Raw genomic sequence first — 15,086 nt, forward strand, 5'->3', positions numbered from 1 at the left:
GCCAGTCATGGGGCAGAGCCCAGGGAGTCTTTGACCAGCCCCACCCCTTGGACATTTGGTGCAGCCTCTGCCGTCTCAGCATTTTCCTACCAAGTGGTAAGTTAGGCATTTCCTCACCCTCTGCTTGCGAGCCCTACCGTTTCCACTTTACTTTTGAATCCCAGACCCTCTCTCTCTTGCACCAGCTTTGACCTAGCCTTGCTGCATTTGGTCAACTAAGTCCCTTTCTGTCTTCTCCTGTCACGGTGCTTACTGATCACCCAATTACCCAATACGTCTAAAGAGGCAATGGATGCAGAGTAGAGCCTGAACCTAGGAGACATTTGGACATTCACCAGACAAGATCTAGTCATTTGATGTGGGGGACTGGTGGAAGATGGGGAGCAAATCTTCACTGGGTCGTATGTGTTAGTTTGCTAGGGCTGCCATAACAAAGTCCCGCAAACTGGATGTCTTCAGCAACAAACATTATTGTCTCACAGTTCTGGAGGTTAGAAGACCAAGGTCAAGGTGTGAGCAGGGTTGGTTTCTTCTTGGGGCTGTGTGAGAATATCTGTTCCATGCCCTTCACCTTGCTTCTGATGGTTTGCTAGCAATCTCTGGTACTCCTTGGCTTGCAAAAACATTGCCTAATCTCTGCCTTTATCTTCACATGATGTTCTTCCTGTGTGTGTGTCTCTGTGTCTAAATTTCCCCTTCTTATAAGGGCAGCTGTCACATTGGATTAGAGCTCAGCCTAATGACCTCAACATAATTTAACTAATTACATCTGCAATTACCCTATTTTAAATCAAGGTCACATTCTGAGGTACTGAACTTAGGGCTTCAACATACAAATTTGGGGAAGCTGGGTGGAGCTTCTACAAGACTGCTGGGGTAGTTTCTACAAGACTACTGAGGTAGTTTACCAAGACTACTGTGGTAATTTAAAAGAAAAGTCATCAGAATAGGTCAGTGGTGTTTTCAATGTGTAGTCAGATTGATAACCATCTTCTGCCTAAATTGCTCCTAAAAATACTGAGAGATAGCCAAAACATCCTCATACCTTTTTAGTAGTATCTCTCTATCATGAAGGCAAGAGCAACACATCCATGCTGGACCAGCTGCGCCTGCCATGAAATCATGGCAGTAGAGCAGGCACAGTGGCTCACAACTGTAATCCCAGCCCTTTAGGAGGCTGAGGTAAGTGTATTGATTGAGCCCTGGAGTTCAGGACCAACCTGGGCAAACATGGTAAAACCCTGTCTCTACAAAAAATTAGCCAGGCATGGTGGCGCATGCCTGTAGTCCCATTTACTCGGGTGGCTGAGTGGGGATGATCACTTGAGCCCAGAAGCTCAAGCCTGCGCTGAGCCATGATCACGCCATTGCACTCCAGGCTGGGTGACAGAGGCAGCTCCTGTCTTAAAAAGAAAGGAAAAGGAAAGAAAAGCAAAGTAAAGAGAAAAGAAATCGTGACAGTAGAAATTGACTTCTACTCTATTTTGGTATTTACTTGTCAGCCTTCTTTTAGTATTAACAGTTTTTGTCTTTTTCTATATGTGCCTGTTTGCGGATATTTTGATGAGAAGTAAATTGAGGCTAACTACTGCTGATTGAATGCCTTTTAGGAGCTTAAATTCCATATTTTAGTTCATATAGTTCCTCTTTCTTGTAAAACTCAAATCTTTAATCCATTTGAAATTTATTTTAGTGTTGTGTTAGGTATAAAGTAAAAATATAGGTAAAAATCTAGTTTTTTTTTTTCTTCAAATAGTTGCCCAGTTGTTTCAATAGCCCTCACTGAATAAGTTTTCCTTTCTCTATGACTGTGATAACAACAATAGTTTAAGAAAAAATTGGCAACTCTATCTCATCCCAGGGAGTCTTCAGAAATAAATGAAAAAAGTTGATCAAGCCTGGAGTGTGTTCTGGGTGGCTGCCACTGAACGGGGTAGATCCTTTACAGGAACTGGAAATAAGCTACAAAGTTGTTCAGGGCTCGAGACGCTGGAGTAGGAAGAAGATGTCTTGTTATTCAAGGGAATATTTTGTTTTTCCATATGTATGTAAACTGTATGGAGCCTGAAATGTCCCGTTCATGGTTGAGAGATAAGACTGTGCTTAATATAGCAGGTTGGTTCATTACAGGAACCAGCATCCGTACAGCCCTTCCTGGAGCTTCTAGTAAAATAACTTAGTCCGGATGATCCAGGTGCACTCCTGTGCAAGGTATCCAGCTGTCCTGTGAGACTTGAGTGGCAACAGGTATCACTCACCACTGAGGCACTATTCCAGAGAGAACGACTCAGACTGGAGCCCTGTCCATGCAAAGCCAGTTATGGGTGGGTAGGGATTCAGAGACTTGAAGAAGGAATCCCTTAGAAAGCTGGTTTGAGAGCAGTAGGCTGGGACAGCCCAGTATACAGTGGGGCCGGGGCAGGAGGGGTGGATCCTGTTCTAGTGAAGAACTCCAGTTTGGGGTTCTTTCTACTGGAGACTCCAGGAAAATGTGACTTATCATGTTCTTTCACTTTTCCTCTTTCCTATAATAAGTTCATTCTGAGACTATCCCCGAAGCCTAGTGATCTAGCCTTAGAGAAACCAAGAGGGCAAGACTGCCAGGGATGGGAGGCCTCCCTGTGCTCTCTTCTCTCTGGTTCCACTGAGGAGGGCACCTCGTCCTATGGAATGGACTGTGATTTGCAGGTATATGAATGACAGCGCCCACAGGAGAGCCAAGTATGATGAGGAAGGACCCAGGATGTCAAGAAGTGCTTCAGGGCAGACAGTCTCAAACATTCAAAGCTCTCAGCCTTAAGAGTAAGGGAGATTCCTCTCCGAAAAAAGACAGGCTAGACTAGACATGTGAAAACAATAGTTATAACCATTGAGCTAAAACTGCAATGGATCAGATAGGTGCTAATCACTCTATGTAAATAATCAATTTTTTTAAATTTATTTTTTTTTTAGAGATGAAGTCTCACTCTGTCACCAGGCTAGGGTACAGTGGCATGATCTCGGCTCACTGCAACCTCTTCCTCCAAGGTTCCAACAATTCTCCTGCCTCAGCCTCCCGAGTAGCTGGGACCACAGGCACGTGCTGCCACACCCAGCTAATTTTTTTGTATTTTAGTAGAGATGGGGTTTCACCATGTTGCCCAGGCTGGTCTCAAACTCCTGAGCTCAGGCAATCTACCTGCCTCAGCCTCCCAAAGTGCTAGAATTACAGGCATGAGCCACTATACCTGGCCCAATTTTTTAATTACGGTAATATTTGTGTAAATGAAATTTACCATTTTAACAGTTTTTCGGTGTACACTCGCAGTGGCATTGCATTCATTCACAGCGCTCTGCAACAATCGCCGCTATTTCCAGAGTGTTTCCATCATCCCAACAGAAATTCTGTGCCCATTAAATAATAACTCCTGACTCCCCACTTCCCTATATCCCTGGCAACCTCTCCTATACTTCCTCTCTCTATGACTTTGGCACCTAACGTAAGTGGAATCATGCAATATTTGTGATACATGTGACTGACTTATTTCACTTAGCATGTTGTCAAGGTCCACTCATGTTGTAAACATTCATCGGAACTTCGTTCTTTTTTATGGCTAAATAATATTCCACTGTATGGATAGACCACAGCTTGTTTACCCATTCATCTGTTCATGGACATTTGGATTGTTTCCACCTTTTGGCTATTGGGAATACTGCTGCTATGAACATTGGTATACGAGTGTGTGTGTTGTGTTTCTGCTGTGAATTCTTTTGGATTAGCTAGATTACATAGTAATTCAATGTTGATTTTTTTGAGGAACCTGGACAAAATTAAATTTCTCATGAGAACACTATGAGAGAAGCAACATTATTATCCTTCTCCTTCACCTTTTATACTGAATCCAGCTCTAGGCCTGGGAGACACCAGTTCTAAAAGATACCTGAAATGTGGCTGGGCACGTTGGCTCACACCTGTAATCCCACCACTTTGGGAGGCCAAGGTGGGCAGATCACCTGAGGTCAGGAGTTCAAGAACAGCCTGACCAACATGGTGAAACTCTGTGTCTACTAAAAATACAAAAATTTAGCCGGGCGTGGTGGCAGTGCCTGTAATCCCAGCTACTGGGGGGCTGAGGCTAGAGAATCACTTGAAGTGGGAGGCAGAAGTTGCAAAAACAAACAAAAAAAAGATACCTGAAATCCATGTATTTCTCTCCACCTCCACTGGCATCCCCAAGCCTATGCTGTCCTCATTTCTTTTTCCAAGACCACTGCAACAGCCTCTTACCTGTCCCCTTCCTCCCACTTTCACTCCTGTCCTCTCATCCATTGACCTCACAGAAGTCAGTGTTCTCCAAAAGACACAAAGCAAATCAGACCTCGTGGCTTTGCTCCCTGTTAAATCCTTCAGTGGCTTCCCAATACACTCATACTTGCATTCAAATCCTTCTCATGGCCCAGGGGATTGTGCCTGCCTTGGTCTGTCTCACCTTTCCAAGTCTCTGTGTCAACTTTCCCCTTGCTCTCTACTTTCTAGACAAGATTTCCTGTGAGTGGGTTATAGATACGCCTACGACAGAGACCCACAACTCCTGAGCCAGGTATCTCCAGCCACAAACAGCTTCTGCATTTACTCCAGTGATACATTCAAATAGTGTCATTTTCCTGTAATCCCAGCACTTTGGGAGGCTGAGGCGGTGGATCACAAGGTCAGGAGTTTGAGACTAGCCAATAGGTGAAACCTCATCTCTACTAAAAAGTACAAAAAAAAAAAAAAAAAAAAAAAATTAGCCGGGCTTGGTGGTGCATGCCTGTAGTGCCAGCTACTTGGGAGGCTGAGGCAGGAGAATCGTTGGAACCGGGGAGGTGGAGGCTGCAGTGAGCCAAGATCATGCTACTGCACTCCAGCCTGGAGACAGAGCAAGACTCTGTCTTAAAACAAAACAAAACAAAACAAACAAACGGAAAACAAATAGTGTCATTTTCTAGGTATGCCATGATGTGAATGAGGGGAGAAAGTGTTCTCACCGCTTTAGCCTTCTCTCGTTTTCTTGAATTTCCCCAATGTCTTTCCCTCCTTGGAGCTTTGATATGTGCTGCTCTTTGTCTTCTAGAACACTCCTTTACTTACCTTCACCTCAACTGTATCTACATTATCTTTCCATCCTTGGCAGCACCCACATGTGCCCTGACTAACTTGTAAACACCCTCAGTTCTCAGCTTAAAAAAGTGGTATAATGTAACGATCAAGAGCATGAACTGTGAAGCTAGACTATGCGGGTTTGCATTTTACCTTCCCTATTCTTAGCTACTCTCCCCTTGTTCTCTAGAGTCAAGTGTGCCTTTGGGCTAGTTAAGTAACTGGCCCAAAGGCACACTGCTAAGATGCCTTCTCTTCTCTCTCTCTCTCTCTCTCTCTCTTTTTGAGATGGAGTCTTGCTCTGTCACCCAGGCTGGAGTGCAGTGGCACAATCTCTGCTCACTGCCATCTCAGCCTCCTGGGTTCAAGCGATTCTCCTGCATCAGCCTCCTGAGTAGCTGGGATTATAGGCATGCACCACCACACTTGGCTAATTTTTGTATATTTAGTAGAGGTGGGGTTTCTCCATGTTGGTCAGGCTGGTCTCGGACTCCTGATCTCAGGTGATCTGTGTGCCTCAGCCTCCCAAAGTGCTGAGATTAGACACATGAGCCACTGTGCCCAGCCTTAAACACTATCTTTCATCTCATGTACTCTTTGGCAGCTGAGCTTGCCATTCCCTCATCAAGAGGTGGAGCCTATGTCACTTTCTTAAGTGTGGGTTGGTTGAGTGGCATCATTTGGCCAACTGAATGTGGTAGAAGTGACTCTGTGACTGTTCCTGGTGTATCCCTAACTGTGGCTTCTGGCAGCTTCTGCTTCCTGTTTTTCGGAACAGTGACTGTTGGGATGTGCCTTCTCTCAGCCCTGACACCATGCTGTGGGCAGCCTGAACAACACGGTGAGGCTGCATGTAGGTGCATCAGCCACCAAATTCTGGTGAACTCCCAGCCAATAGCTGGCTTCAGCTGCCAGAGAGTGAGCCCCTGGGACATTCAGCCCAGTCAAGCCATCAGATACCTACAGCCCAGTGCACATCTGAATGTAACTTCATAAGAGATCCCAAGAGAAACCTACCTACTTGAGCCCAGTTTATTCTTAGGCCATGAGAAATAATAATGAATTTTGTTTTAAGTCACTAAGTTTGGGGATGGTTCATTACACAGCAACAGATAACTGGAATGTGCCTGATTATGAATGAATATACTACTGAAGCTGCCGAACAGGAAAACCACCTGCCAAATTAGGAAACTTCCAGGTCAGCTCCTTGCCCCCAAACCACACCACCTGGGCCATGAACCATACCTACAAAACGGGCGCCTGCATCCTGCCTCTTTGCCCATAAAATCTTATGAAAGCACAGCTGATTGCTCAGAGCAAAGCATGTCCAGAATCCTAGCTGCAAGGAAATCTGGGAAATGTCGCTTTTTAGAGCTTCCCAGCCTTTGTAAGATAAAAAATTTAAATGAATATTGAAATAAGCAACCCACAGTATAACCACCCATCCTAATTCCTAAATAATCAAGCAATAGCAAGACTCAAGAAAACAAAGGGAATATTTTAAAAACTTATGCTGCGTAATTCAGACTCTTCTCCCCTGAAATATCTTTTGCATTTATTGCTCTATAGACCTTTGGAACACAGCTCAGCACACTCAATTATTATAATGTTCAAAGAGATCTTAGCTGTATCTAGCTGAATTTCTGTATCTCTTCTGAAAGTTCTTTGATCTTTGCTCTCCACTTAGCAAATACACAAGGCAAAAGAAACAAATGATAGCACTTGGTGATTGGTAGGTTACATTTTAACCAAAAGGATGCAGAAGTCTTTGTAGGTTGCCATTGTACATCAAAATGGAATATTTTATAGTCTTAAAATACAGGTAAATTTTGGGAGGCTGAGGCGGGCAGATCATGAGGTCCGGTGTTTGAGACCAGCCTGACCAACATGATGAAACCTCATCTCTAGAAAACATATGAAAATTAGCCAAGTGTGGTGGTACACACCTGTAATCCCAGCTACTTGGGAGGCTGACGCAGGAGAATCACTTGAACCCGGGAGGCGGAGTTTGCAGTGAGTAGAGATAGCGCCACTGCACTCTAACCTGGGTGACAGAGCAAGACTCTGTCTCAAAACAAAATAAAACAAAACAAAAACAGGTAAATTTTATTTTAAAATTTACTGTAGATTGAATTTTTGATTTGTGTGGGGTAAAACTCACATAATAGAAAACTCACCATTTAACCATTTAATATAAACAATTCAGCAGCATTTAGTACATTTACAATGTTGTACAATCATCACCGCCAGCTACTTCTAAAACATTTTTATCACCCTAAAGAGTAACGTCATATGCACTAAGAAGTCATTCTCGGCCAAGGACGGTGGCTCACACCTGTAATCCCAGCACTTTGGGAGGTCAAGGCCAGTACATCACCTGAGGTCAGGTGTTCAGGACCAGCCTGGGCAACATGGAGAAACCCCGTCTCTGCTGAAAACACAAAAATTAGCAGGTGTGGTGGTGCATGCCTGTAATCCTAGCTACTGGGATTACTGAGGCACAAGAATCTCTTGAACCCAGGAGGCGGAGGTTGCAGTGAGCCAAGATAGAGACACTGCACTCCAGCCTGGGTGACAGAGTGAGACTCAAAGAAAAAAAAAAAAAAAAAGAAGTCATTCTCCCTTTCCCTCTGTTCCCAGTCCCTAGCAATCACTCCGCTTTCTTCCTTTAAGCATTTGACTACCCTGGATATTTCAAATAAATAAAACCATACAGTATGTGACTTTTTGTGTCTGTTTTCTTTCACTCATCATAATGTTTTCAGGGTTCATTTTATGTTGTAGTATGTAACAGTACTTCACTCTTTCTTATGGTTGAACAACCCTGCATTGTGTGGATATATCATTTTCTATTTATCTGTTCATTCACTGATAGACATTTGAGTTGCCTCCACCTTTTGGCCATTGTGAATAGTGCTGCTATGAATACTCATGCATAAGTTTTGTTTAAATACCTTTTTTCCCATTCTTTGGGGTATATGCCCAGGATTGGAATTACTGGGTCATATGATTGTTATATGTTATTTTCATTGCAAAACTTACTTGGCTGACATTGTGTTGCATTTTGATGATATTAAAATATTTTTGCATTGTATGTTTTGGCTTTTCTGATAATATGCCAAGAGCTCTGCCTTACAGAAGGCTGGCTTTTCTGTGCTAGTTGCTTTGTGTGTTTGGTCTTTTAGAAAGGGAATTATAGTTCATAATTTTTCATCATGTACTGGCAAAATAACCCCCTGGCTAAAAGCAAGATTTTCATAGGAAACAACAGTTTCTGACCTATTTGTAATTCTTTTCCCATTCCTATTATTTCAAATGGATTGAAAGTCAATTAGGAAAAATGCACAGAAGTTCTCCCAGATTCATTTTTCTGTTTCCTATCAGAATCATTACCAATGAAGCTATTGCTTTGTATAATAACTATATAAAAGCATTAAGTGAAATTTAGAACATAGCAATTATGTGTCTGGAGTTTGCAGCCAGAATACCTGATTTCGAATTCCAGCTGTTCAATTTACTACTTGTGATACATTGGGCAAGCTTCTTACTATCTCTGTGCCTCAGTTTCCTCATCTATAAAATGAGGCTAATAATAGGACCTTTGTAAGGATGCAGTCTTTAGAACAGTGTCGGCATGAGGTCAGCATTTGTTGAATATAAATCCACAAATTCCTCCAGATAATTACCATATCTATTACTAAGATAATAAATTAGCTCTTAATCTATAAGGAAGTCCTTATTTATTTTAGTTTGATAATGCTATCACTTTTCTACAAAAGAACAGAGCTTTCAGCCTGGGCACAGTGACTCACGCCTGTAGTCCCAGCACTTTGGGAAGCTGAGGCGATAGAATCCCGAGGTCAGGAGTTCGCAAGCAGTCTGGCCAACATGGTGAAACCCCATCTCTACTAAACATACAAAATTAGCCGGGTGTGGTGGCACACACCTGTAGTCCCAACTACTGAGGCTGAGGCAAGAGAATCGCTTCCGGGAGGGGGAGGTTGCAGCGAGTGGAGATTGTGCCACACTAGCCTGGGCAATGGAGTGAGACTCTGTCTCAAACAAAAAAAAGAAAAGAAAAAACAGAACAGAGCTTTTTTCCCAATAGATATCATATAAAAGATTTTTTCTTTTTTTGATATAATCTTGCTCTATTGCCCAGGCTGGAGTGCAGTTGAGTGATCTCTGCTCACTGCAACCTCCGCCTCCCGGGTTTAAGCAATTCTCCTGCCTCAGCCTCCCGAGTAGCTGGGACTACAGGTGCATGCCACCATGTCTGGCTAATTTCTTGTATTTTTAGTAGAGACAGGGTTTCACCATGTTAGCCAGGATGATCTCGATCTCCTGAACTTGTGATCCGCCCACGTCAGCCTCCCAACGTGCTGGGATTACAGGTGTGAACCACCGCGCCCAGCCAAAAAATGAAGGAACACTATGCGACAACTATACTTAATAATTCATCTAAAATACCTAAGAACAGATATTACAAAATTTTAAACCAGTTTTTATCAATGACAAAACACAATGTACGGTAACAGCCACTGGGACATGGTGACTCATATGTATAATCTCAGCACTTTGAGAGACCGAGCTAGGTCACTTGAGGCCAGGAGTTTGACACCAACCTATTCAGCATGGCACAACCCCCTTCTCTACAAAAAATATGAAAATGAGTCAGGTGTGATGATGTGCACCTATAGTCTCAGCTATGTGGGAGGATCGCTTGAGCTGGGGAGGTTGAGGCTGCAGTGAGCTGTGACTGTGCCACTGCACTTCAGCCTGGGTGGCAGAGTGAGACCCTGTCTCAAAAAATAAAAAAATAAACAAATACATAGAAATAACAGCCCTCATCTTTTGGTTTTGAAGTTAGGATTCTTTTATTCATTCAACAAATACTTATTCAGCCACTACAATGTTCCAGACATGGTACTAAGTTTAAAATAATGAATAAAACAAACACTATGCTCATGGAACTTCCAGTCCAGTGGTGGGGACAGAAGGGAAGAGCAAGTTAACTAACAATTGCATGGCTACAATTTATGGGAAAAACTAGGTAAAGAGAATACAGTATATAACAAAAATACTATAATGCATATAAAGTGCTTAGAGGAGTGTCTGGACCTTAGAAAGTGTGTGACATTGTTACCTATGTCTATGATTCCAATTGTTATTATAACTTACCAGTTTATTCACCTGTAGAACACAAAAATCCATCCTGCCCTCTAGTGGTGACTTTGAGTCATAGCCAGACAAAAAAAACCCAGAAAGGGGCTTTTGAGGTTTCAGTGGTTTTTTTGTTGTCCTTGTTTGAGGAGTCTCCCTCCGCCGCCCAGCCTGGAGCACAGTGTGCGATCTTGGCTCACTTTAGACTTCGCCTCCCGGGTTCGAGAGATTCTTGTGTCTCAGCCTCCCGTGTGTCACCACGCCGGGCTAATTTTTGTATTACTAGTAGAGATGGGGTCTCACCATGTTGGCCAGGCTGGTCTCAAACTCTTGACCTCACATGATCTGCCCACCTTGACATTCCAAATTGCTGGGAGTACAGGCGTGAATCACCACACCTGACCTTTTTTTTTTCTTTTTAATTTTCATTTAATTTAATTTTTTAACAGAGATGAGGTTTCTCTCTGTTTGCCATGCTGGTCTCAAAATCATGGCCCTAGCAATCCTCTGGCCGTGGCCACCCAAAGTGCTGGGACTACAGATGTGAGCCACCATGCCTATCCCAGCTGCTATTTAGAAAGCTGGGATAGGGAACCAGACAGGCCAGACCAGACACTTCCCCTTCTGGGAAGCACAAAGGCTCCTGATGCAAGCTCGGTGGCATGTGACCTCACCACTCTCCCTGGGCAGCCATCTAAGGTCCACTGGCAGCCTGTGAAGTGGCCTGTGCTGGAAGCTCTAGTAAGCGGGGCTCCTATACAGGAGGGTAGCAGGTCCAGCTGGCTGGACCTTCAGAATAAAGCAGGGAAGAGACTCTTCATCCACATTCAAAGAAAAGACATGGAAAGTATATGAACCATGATTGTGACAGAACGCCAGAATGAAAGATGCCTGATGAGGAGGTGGACAGGACTGACTTTCATCCCAAGGACAGTACAGTAGCCCCAGGGAATTCCAGGTAGGGCTCATGACTGTTACCTTTCCTGAGCATCTTCACCATAACCCCAAATTAACCCACAGGGCTCTGACGTCAGAGTCTAATCAACAAAGGTGCTTTAAATATGCCATCCCATTTCATCCTTCCAAGCTTCCTAAAAAACAGGTATAGTTATCCCCATCTTACAGATGAAGTACCCCAGGCTCAGAAAGGTTCAGTGAGCCACCTTAGGTCCTGCCTCTGAAAACCGGCAGCATAGTTTTCATACCTACTTTGTTCTGTTCTCAAAGCTTGTGTTCATTCCACTACCCCACACTCCATTGTCCCGTGGTATTGAAGCCTGAGTTTATTGAAGACATGAGATGTTATCCCCACATTTTATTATAGCATAACCTTCTTTAAAAAATTACTAAGTTAACTTTAATCAAGTTGTCAGATGATGTTTTGTACAAGCTTTTTTTTAAATTTTTTTTTTAATTGCTTTTTAGGTTTTGGGTTACATGTGAAGAACATGCAAGATTGTTGCATAGATACACACATGGCAGTGTGATTTGCTGCCTTCCTCTCCTTCACCTATATCTGGCATTTCTCCCCATGCTATCTCTCCCCAACTCCCCACCCCCCGCTGTCCCTCCCCTATTTCCCCCCAACAGACCCCAGTGTGTGATGCTCCTCTCCCTGTGTCCATGTGTTCTCATTGTTCAACACCTGCCTATAAGTGAGAACATGCCGTGTTTGATTTTCTGTTCTTGTGTCACTTTGCTGAGAATGATTTCCAGGTTCATCCATGTCCCTACAAAGGACACTAACTCATCGTTTTTGATGGCCGCGTAATATTCCATGGTGTATATGTACCACATTTTCCCTGTCCAGTCTATCATTGATGGGCATTTGGGTTGGTTCCAGGTCTTTGCTATTGTAAACAGTGCTGCAATGAACATTCATGTGCATGTGTCCTTATAGTAGAATGACTTATAATCCTTTGGATATATACCCAGTAATGGGATTGCTGGGTCAAATGGAATTTCTATTTCTAGGTCCTTGGGGAATCGCCACACTGTCTTCCACAATGTTTGAACTAATTTACACTCCCACCAACAGTGTAAAAGTGTTCCTATTTCTCCACATCCTCTCCAGAATCTGTTGTCTCCAGATTTTTTAATGATCGCCATTCTAACTGGCGTGAGATGGTATCTCAATGTGGTTTTGATTTGCATTTCTCTAATGACCAGTGATGATGAGCATTTTTTCATGTTTGTTGGCCTCTTGTATGTCTTCTTTTGTAAAGTGTCTGTTCGTATCCTTTGCCCACTTTTGAATGGGCTTGTTTGTTTTTTTCTTGTAGATCTGTTTAAGTTCTTTTGTTGATTCTGGATATCAGCCCTTTGTCACATGGGTAGACTGCAAAAATTTTTTCCCATTCTGTTGGTTGCTGATTCACTCTAATGACTGTTTCTTTTGCAGTGCAGAAGCTGTGGAGTTTGATTAGGTCCCATTTGTCTATTTTGGCTTTTGTTGCCAATGCTTCTGGTGTATTGGTGTACAAGCTTTAAAATAAGTGAACACCTAGGAACAACTTGATCTTTTGCTGCGTAATCTTTGAGAATTTCTGTAATCAACTCATTCTGAATCTGATCATTGAAAAGTCTCTCCTGGCAGGCATGGTGGCTCATGCCTGTAATCCCAGCATTTTGGGAGGCTGAGGAGGGCGGATCACCTGAGGTCGGGAGTTCGAGACCAGCCTGACCAACATGGAGAAACCCCTATCTCTATTAAAAATACAAAATTAGCCAGATGTGGTGGTGCATGCCTGTAATCCAGCTACTCAGGAGGCTGAGGCAAGAGAATCACTTGAACCCAGGAGGCGGAGGTTACAGTGAGCCGGGATCATGCCATTGCACTCCAGCCTGGGCAACAAGAGTGAAACTCCATGTCAAAAAAAAAAAAAAAAAGAAAAAAAGAAAAGTCTTTTCCAGCAGTTTGGGCCCACACTCTTGGAGACTATTGTCTGTTTAAGCTGTGGTCAGGTGACTGCTGTTCTAAGGTGCTTAAATTAATTCGGCAGCTCTCAACCCAGACCCCATGTTAAGAATTTCTTGGGTAACTTTAAAAAATTACTTACACTGAGGCTTCATCCCACACCATTCAAATCCAAATCACAGGAGCAGGTGGAAGTTAGGCAACAGTATTTCTAAAACTTGTCAGGGGTGCTGGTACAGTGGCTTGTGCCTGTAATCCCAGGACTTTGAGAGGCTGAGGCAGGAGGATCACCTGAGCTCAGGAGTTCGAGACCAGTCTGGGCAACATGGTGAAACCCTGCTTCTATAAAAAATACCAAAAATTAACCAGGTGTGGTGGCACATGTCTGAGGTCCCAGGTACTTGAGAGGCTGAGGTGGGAGAATGGCTTGAGCCTGGGAGGCAGAAGTTGTGGTGAGCTGAGATCTCATCATTGTACATTAGCATGGGCAAGAGTGAGACCCTGTTTCAAAACCTGTCAGGGTGCAGCCAACATGAAGAACCACTGAGTTGCTTGTCAAGCTACCTACTTTCCCTACTTTCAGAGAAACTTTTTCTCCTTTTTTTTTTTTTTTTTTTTGAGACAGAGTGTCACTCTGTTGCCCAGGCTGGAGTGCAGTGGTACAATCTTGGCCACTGCAACCTCCACCTCTCCACCTCCTGGATCGAAGCGAATCTCCTGCCTCAGCCTCCTGAGTAGCTGAGATTACAGGTGTGTACCACAGTGCCTGGCTAATTTTTGCATTTTTAATAGAGATGGGGTTTCACCATGCTGGCCAGGCTAGTCTCAAACTCATGTCTTCATGAGCCACCCACCTCAGCCTCCCAAAGGGCTGGGATCACAGGCATAAGCCACCATATCCAGCCCAGAGAAGCTTTTCTTTCTCTTCATGGTCCTGGCTGGTCTGTTTGCAGAAATGCATTTATACAGGACAGTAGTGGGAGGGGAAGGGCTTTGCTTCCAGTCTCCATCTTCTTAGATTCTGGCTCTGAGTTCTCTGCCCCGTCACCACCTAGGTAGATGTGGACTCCCTGTACTGCTCCTTGAACTTTGAACCTGTCACACAAATTCAGAGAATAGTGAATCCAGTTTTACAGGTTTTCAGCCTGGACTCTACCCAGAGCTATCTGACCTGTAGATTTTGCCCTGCCTTGTTACTCAGGCTGTGAGCTTCTGCCTAGGCTATCATTGCAGTTGTGTGTCTCTGCTCTGCTGCTCACCTACACTGGAAGCACCTGAAGAGCATGTCAATTTGTGCACAGATCTACATGTGTGCACAACACTCCAGAGAAACTGAAAAGTCCTACTAGTTTCTGTTTTTGTTTTTACCAAAGACTTTAGCGGCATCTGTGTCTTTTGGAGAATAACTTTTGAGTCCCAAGAGGTTTTGTTAATGACTCCTGGACTTACAGAAATTACCCAACTTGAACTAGCCAGGTAAAAGTTGTTCATTTTGGCATAATTTCTTTCGAGTTTTGGCATTTAATTTGGCCCTTCCTGATATTCTAATTGGTTATGTTTGTCTTTTGGTGGATTGGTAAGCCCAAGAACAAAAGGGCTTTTGTGAATTGGAATTAAGTTAGCTGTTTGCTGGACTTTCAGCCTCATGGAAGTTTTCATTTGTCCTCAATTGCTGGGTTCTTCCCAGAAACTCTGGGTGGAGACAGACTGGATGGCCTCCTCATTTCCTCACTGGAAAATCACTAAAGAATAAGTCTTTATTTTTATTTTTTAGCAATGGGGTCTTGCAGGTGGGCGCTGTGGCTCACGCCTGTAATCTCAACACTTTGGGAGGCCAAGATGGGCAGATCATGAGGTCAGGAGTTTGAGACCAGATTGACCAACATG

Source organism: Cebus imitator, unplaced genomic scaffold (assembly GCF_001604975.1).
Source record: "Cebus imitator isolate Cc_AM_T3 unplaced genomic scaffold, Cebus_imitator-1.0 Scaffold310, whole genome shotgun sequence".
Lineage (NCBI taxonomy): Eukaryota > Metazoa > Chordata > Mammalia > Primates > Cebidae > Cebus > Cebus imitator.